This window comes from Nannospalax galili, unplaced genomic scaffold, assembly GCF_000622305.1.
Source record: "Nannospalax galili isolate Female #2095 unplaced genomic scaffold, S.galili_v1.0 scaffold427, whole genome shotgun sequence".
Lineage (NCBI taxonomy): Eukaryota > Metazoa > Chordata > Mammalia > Rodentia > Spalacidae > Nannospalax > Nannospalax galili.
Window position 1 is genome coordinate 744,028 of NW_008356259.1, and position 7,467 is coordinate 751,494.

The window sequence follows — 7,467 nt, forward strand, 5'->3', positions numbered from 1 at the left end:
TTCCAGTCTGAAATAAGAGGAAGAGGAAATGCTGAAGATATACAGATAAGCATGAACTATCGTCTCAAAATAAGCTTCTTATTGCATTATATAGCCAAGATCTGCAGCTTGAATAATCCAGTTTCATTGGAACTACCTCTGAAACAAACGTAACAAATGATAAGAAAATCTCGTCAAGTTCTGCTGTCTTGGAGTTTGGCTGACAATTTACGTCTCAGCCCAACTGAGTTAGGGATAATGCCCAACGTGGATGCCAGTGGAATCTAAGCAGTGGCTAGAGAAGGGGCGAGGTGACACCATTTGCAAGGAAAGCATGGTGAACATCTAAGAACAGTTAGAACAAACTAAAGGAGTCAGACATAAATAGCGAGAATGTGAGTACTGTCTCACCTCCTGAAACCAAAGGTTCCACAGACTGTTAGAACTATAGGAATCAAACATCTCCTATGGGTCAGGAGACAACAGCCTGTGTTCTGTAGGTCCATCAAAGAGCTTCAGGGGTTCAGGAAATGCTTGAGTACAATCCCACTTTTCAAGTAGTGTTTTTAGCTAGTTCTAACACTCATGAAAAGCAGCAGGTAAACATGAAAGTCATATATAAAGATCTATCAAATATGTGTGCAACTTCAAATTTGAGAACCGAGCTTTCACAGAAAACCTAAAACCATGGCGCTTGTGTCAAAACTTGAGTGAGGCCACAGCCCTTCTCTGTTCACAGCTCTGCTGTATCCTGGTCCACAATGGACGTTAGCTGCTGCTACAGGGCAGACTCTTGTCTTGCTTAGTGCATCCCATTCTTCTCCGTGCACACCACTTCAGCCACCTAGCTTCCATGATGGTCCTAGAACAGACCCCACATTTTGCCCTCCACCTGGCAAGCTTGAACAGGGCATTCTTGCACTTCCTAACCTCCTCCAGGTTTGCCTCATTTGCTTTCTTCAGAGCAGACTATTCTTGATCTGACCATAGTTTTTGTTATTTTCCCTGTAGCCCCATCTGGCCTAGAACTCACTATGTAGACCAGGATGGCCACAACATTAGAGATCCACCTGCCTCTGCTTCCTGAGGGCTGGGATTAAAGGAGTACACCACCATGCTTGGCCTGACCATATTTTAAAATTGCCTCCCTTTGTCTAAGTCTCTAATCTGCTTCGGAGACTTACATCTTTATAGTTTCTTGCCATTTTACATATTACAGAAGTAATAAGTTTCATTTTGTTAGTCATTCCCAACAGTGTATAAGTTCCATAAGACAAAGGCAAGGAACTTTAGTCTGCTAAATAGATAAGAGTTCCTTTTATTTAAGTGCTACATCAATGGTGTTTAGGAAGTCTTTACTAAATAAATATCTAGGAAGCTAAACAATTCCTGGCATCAAAGCGGAAATATCACCTTAGACCAGAGCAAGTGGTTAGGCCTTTTCATAAAATTGTTTATGTGCATATGTGTACTTGAGTCATATTCAGGCACAGAAAATATGTGCCAAGCACGTTCTGTTCCATGCCGAGGGTTTTTGTCTTGGTGAATTCACTTAAATAACATGATGACTTGCGAAGAAAACATACTTCAACAGAAGTTAAATACAGAGAGTATTATAGGATCTCAGCATTGTAGCATCTCTACCCACCCTCTAGTTATTGAAGTCCTCAGACTTCAATATCATAAAATATACCTCATAGGCATATATACCCATGGTCATGAATAATCTGCTTTATAGGCAAATGAGGGGCTTTTCTAGGGAAATTGTGACTGGACTCAATTTTCAGCTTGCTTCCTAATTTCATCTAATCTAATCTCTACAGTTTACACTAACTTTAATCCCATTGTGATTTCAGCACTTTAAAAAAAAATGTTTAAACACTGTGTTAAGAGCCCTGGAACATGAAGGTTGTTTTTCACCCCTTTCCTTACAACTGAAGTGTCCTACATCTACCGACATAATGTTGTAGCAGCAAACATCTGAGGATGCCCGCCACTCACAGACAGTTGCCAATGGCTCCATCACAAGCAAGCGCTGGAAATGTTAAAATATACTGAGCTTTATCTCTCACTGCAAATTGTTGGTACTTCTTGCCTAATTGCTACATTTTGATGATGAGGGGTGTTTTTGACATTGTGGGCAAAATAAATAGATTCTATTTCTCTTTTTAAGTATGTAAATCAGTTTAATATCAGAACGTCCTAAGATTTCAAGGTGAGCTGTTAAAAATTTTGCTGCTATTAATAATCCCTTATCTTTTTGAAGCAGAATTTCATTTTTGAACTTTAACAAAAAATCCACAAGAATAAATCGTAGGCTGATTCCTATTTCTGTAATTGTCAGCTACAATCCCCAATGTCAAAACTGTCATTCCTTCCTTAGCCTATCATCCTCATCAAAACAGCCTACTTGTTCTGGATTTAACTTGTATAATGAGCATTTTCTGAAAACTTAAGCCAACTTACATAATTCTCTGTCCATTTGTTTTAAGTGAGGAGTGAGACTAGGGTGCTTCTCTCACTAGCTCTGTCCTGCTCTCCCTGCAAAATTCTGGAACTAGAACCAGTTTGAGAATCATTACTGTAGTCTGCAGTTGCTGAACTTTTTCTGAAAGGGCCAAATATTATTTTTTTAAAAATTCGTTTTTGGTCTTTTTGAGACAGGGTCTCCCTGTAGCCTGAGCTGTCCTGGAACTCACTATGTAGACCAGGCTGGCCTTGAACTTACAGAGACCCACCTGCCTCTGCCTCCCAAGTGCTGGGATTATAGGCGTACGCCACCATGGCTGGCTATTTTAAAAATTTTAAGCCAAGAGGAAAAAAATCAAGACTCTTAAGTAAATGTTAAAATGTCAAAACTTAAAACATTCTGAGAGCAAACGCCCCTCATTTTAAATCTGTAGACCATATAAAATACAGTGGAGGCATGGGTTTGGCCTATGGAATGTGGCTATGAACCTCTGTCCTAGCCTGGTACATATCTTTTTACAGGTAAAGACAGCAGAGTAGAAATTCCTGTGTGAGCTTCACAGGACCCTTAGCTGTCAGAGCTAGCATCACTTGTCAGTTTGACACATGTTAGCAGAAAGTACCTCAGCTGAGGAATTTCCTCCATCAGACTGCTCTGTTGCCATGTCTGTGGGGCATTTTCTTGATTGCTGTTTGGTGCAGGAGGGTCCACCCTACTGTGGGCAGTGCCATCCCTGGGCAGGTAGGCCTGGAAAGGTAGCTGAGCAAGCTAGAGGAAGCAAGCCAGTGAGCAGTGGAAATATATAATATGGAAGTGCAACTTGTTGCCTTACTTGTATTTCCTATTTGCTAGAAAATTCTAGAAGTTCAATAAATACAATTTAATGAACAAAAAGTAAGAATATAAAAAACATAGTTATCTGCTTCCCAGAGTTATAACATCATGTGTTAATGTGTAGATTTAAATATAATTGTAGAATTAGGGATTAATTAGCAGAGAATCAGGTTGCTTCTGGTAGGAACAAGTATACTCTAACCTTGTCTTTTAAAATTCTAAGCCATTAAAAATTAAGGGTTAAAGGGTGAAAATCCTCCCTTTATACAGATTGTATCACTAGATAAGCTGATAATCTTTCTTTATAGAAGCATTTTAATTAGTAAAAGAAAAACAATATTAGAGCTACAGTATGACCAGTGCCATCATTTTCTGAGTTCTTTTGTAAAACATATTGTGGTTTATAGTGTTTTTTTTTTCCTGTGTTTAATATTCTTTAGATTGCAGGGACTGAAATCCAATTTACACACAGTAAATTGCAAAGAGGATCTCCTATTCCAGATAGCCCTCTTTAAATAGAAGATCTAGTATGATTGCTTATCGTGTTTGCTTCCTATCTAGATTTTTAAAAAGTGAACTGACAGATTAAGAGAATGGACAGGATATTAGAGAGACCCCAAGGCAGAGAACTTGTCCCTTTCTAGCTTACCTGGAGCATCACTTTCTTCTCCTTTCTTCCTCAGGCAACCAAGGAGTTTCAAAGTTTATGCAAAGCTGAGACTCAGTTACTTTCTCATTATCTATCACTTGCTCAGGCTACTATTTGAGATGCTCTGGGGTCCTACTCCTATCTACATGAGACAGGAGGTCACTTTACTCTGTTTCACCTCAAATAATAGGACCCTATCCCACTATATAGCCTGTGAGGGAAGAGAAAGAATGCTATTTCTGACTACAGCCTCCTTTCACCTTGATCTGTCCATTCATACATAATGTTAGAATGAAACTAATGCATTTTATAAATGGAGGTATCAAAAATATCTAGATTATAGGAAAAAGAGTCAGGGACAATTATCATGATCATGTGTAAGTAGGAGCCAGTCCCATATAAGACACTGATCCTGGGGCGTTCAGGTGGAGTTACTTCCACAGATGAAAGAAGGGTGATGAGGGGTAACAGCAATCAGAATGTCCCTGGGGTGGGTCAATCTAAAAGACCATGGTAGAACTTAGTAAAGGTAGAGCTCTTGAGTGGAGGATAGCCATCTGATGACAGTGTTCTGTGTGGGTGAGGTAGCACCATGTAATATATGTAAAGTAAGATCATTAGTGTAACTGAAGTTCTACCATGAACAGAGTTAAGAAGATAGAGCAGTTTTGCCCTTATTAGAGAATCTGGTTCTCAGGAGTGACCTGGGCTTGGGAAGTCGCTCTGGCTTCTCTAGCCTTCCTTTAACCAGTTGTTCTATCTATGTGAGGATACTGCAAGTGAAAAAAACAAACATGTTTAAATGAACCTTGATTAGGCATTCATTTCTGTTTTGTTAAGGTAATACTTGCCACTGTCATTACAAATAGATTAATAACTTATGAGAACTCCATTGATTTAAGCAAAAGTGTGACATCAATATATTGAACTTTGATCTTAGAAATCTCAATATCATAATGTACTCAGACATTTATAATTTGATTGGGCTTTTTAGCTTTCTTTTCCATTTTGGAAAAACATGCAAACATCCCAATCTTGCAGAAATCCTCATTCATTAAAAAGAAATCATTCTTATGTTATTTTAACATATTGTTTCACTTACTGGTCTTTTAATTGAATTTTGCAATTTCCATGCTACATAATTTGATGATATTTAGAGTCCCTTCCCCGTATCCACACCTTGCCTTACCGTTCCCCACCCAATTTAATGTACATGATATATATTTGACCTATAGAGTATAATTTGTGTCCCCAAATGTCCTTCATAAGGGTCCATCCACTGGAGCTTGGTTAACATACTAAGAGTCCCATCCTTGAAAGAGACTGTCTCTCTCCCTCCCAGCATCCATCATTTGTCAAAATTTCCTTATGTTGGTTTGGGATTTCTTACCTCCTTTCCCATGTCTATGTGTGGATTTTGTCTGGTTTGAGCTTGCATGGGACTTGTGCATGCTGTCACCATTCGTCTATGTGTGGATTTTGTCTGGTTTGAGCTTGCATGGGACTTGTGCATGCCATTGCTGTGAGATTCTTTGAGTAACTGACCAGTGGTCTGGAAAAGTAAATTCCTTGGAGTATTCCACCTCCTTTGGCTCTTACAATTTTTCCACTCCCTCTTCAGCAATGATCCCTGAGCCTTGGGAGGCAGAAGTTTGATATAGGTGTTCTATATAAGCACTCTACAGCTTCTTGTTCTCTTTGTCTTTGCCGGTTTTCGGTTTCTGTGTTAATCACCATTTGCTGCATAAGGAACCTTCTCTGGTGAGAGTTGAGAGATGCCTTTATCTATGGGTATAAAAATATGCCATTAAGAGTCAGTTTAATATGATTGCTATTCAGTAGAAAATTAGTATTAACCTGTCCCCTGTATCCTGTGACCTCTTTCTCACCAGAGGGAATTGTTGGCTGGATCTTTCAAGTCTCCAACAATAGGACTGAGGGACTTCTGTGGTGACACCCAATCACCTTATCTTTCTCTGTCTGGATTACGCAATAAAACTGGTCAAATCGGCCAGTTTTGAGGGGAAAAAGAGCTTATCCCACTCCCAAATATATGTTTTAGTTCTGCTAGACAAACTCGGATTTCCAGGTGGATCTCCTTCCCTCCTTCCCACTTGGGAAATTCTCTCTCTCTCTCTCTCTCTCTCTCTCTCTCTCTCTCTCTCTTCTGGTTTCTTTAAAACTTGACTGAGTGCTGAGATGTTGCATTTTTCACCTGTTTATTCCTTAAATCAGTAGAGAAAACAGATTTATTCTTGCAACTTACATACCTCACCAGGACGGTATCAATACCACTCTCAATTCTGTGCCACAAATAATAAAACCTAAATTTAGTTTTAATTTGATTATGGCACTGTTACTATTCCAGTTTGTATTTCTACAAAGGTAGATGTGGGAAATTAAGGCTGGAAAAAAGATATGCTGCGTAGAATGAGGATGTGGTGAGTGCGCTCCCGCAGAAGCCTCGGGAATGGGCCCTCCCCCTTTACAAGATTCTGGCTGTCCCTCAGCCACGTGTTCTTTTGAACCTCTTTGTGCTCAGTTAGGAAATGCCCTGCCAAGTAGTCACAGGGCTGTGAGGCTGGCATTTGCTTTTATTTCTCACTAGAAGCTGCTTTTGGGTTTGTTTGTTTGCTTGTTTGGCACTTTTTCTCCCCAATATGGACTTAGAGATGGAGCCAGAGGGACCAAGGAAAGAAGTATTATCACTTTATGCTCCCTCCTCTGCTTCAGAATTTTTAAAAATTCTCTTGTGTATGTACATGATGTATATGTGTCTGCAGGTGCACGTCCGGTGATCAGAGGTTGATGTCGCGTGTTTTCCTCTGCTGTTTTCCACCTTATTTTCACTTTTCCCGCAAACATGAGTAAATAATTTTAAAGGAAAAATGCTTTTAGGTATTTCTTTCATTTTTAATAATTTTATCGCTTTTGTGCATTTCACATAATACATCTTAATCAAATTTTGAGACAGAGTCTCACTGAATTCCTGGCTCACTGATTTGGCTAGTGTCGGCTCAGCCAGCTGCAGTCATCCACTTGCATGTACATCTACCTCTCCCCCAGGGATAATGTTCAGATGTGTCTGGCTTTTACTTGAGTGCTGGAGACCCTAACTCAGGCCTTCAGGCTGACATTGCAAGCACTTCACCCAGTGAGCCACTTCTCAGCCTCATATAGTCAAAAAGAATTATTTTTATTTTTTATGTGGCTAAGAGTTTTACCTGCACGTATGAGTGCACCACGTGTGTGGCATGTATGAGTGTACCATGTGTGTGCAATGCCTACAAAGAGGTTAGATGTGGGTGCCGGATACCATGGAACTAGAGCTATAGGTGGTTGTTAGCTGCCATGTGGATGCTAGAAATGGAAGCTGTGTCTTCTGGAAAAACAGCAAGTGTTCTAAACCATGGACCCATCTATCTAACCCCAAAATAATTGATTTATTTTTAATTTTACAAGTTTTTTTATTGCCGGCATGTTATTGGTGTGTGTTTGTGTGTGTGTGTGTGTGTGTGTGTGTGTGTGTGTGTGT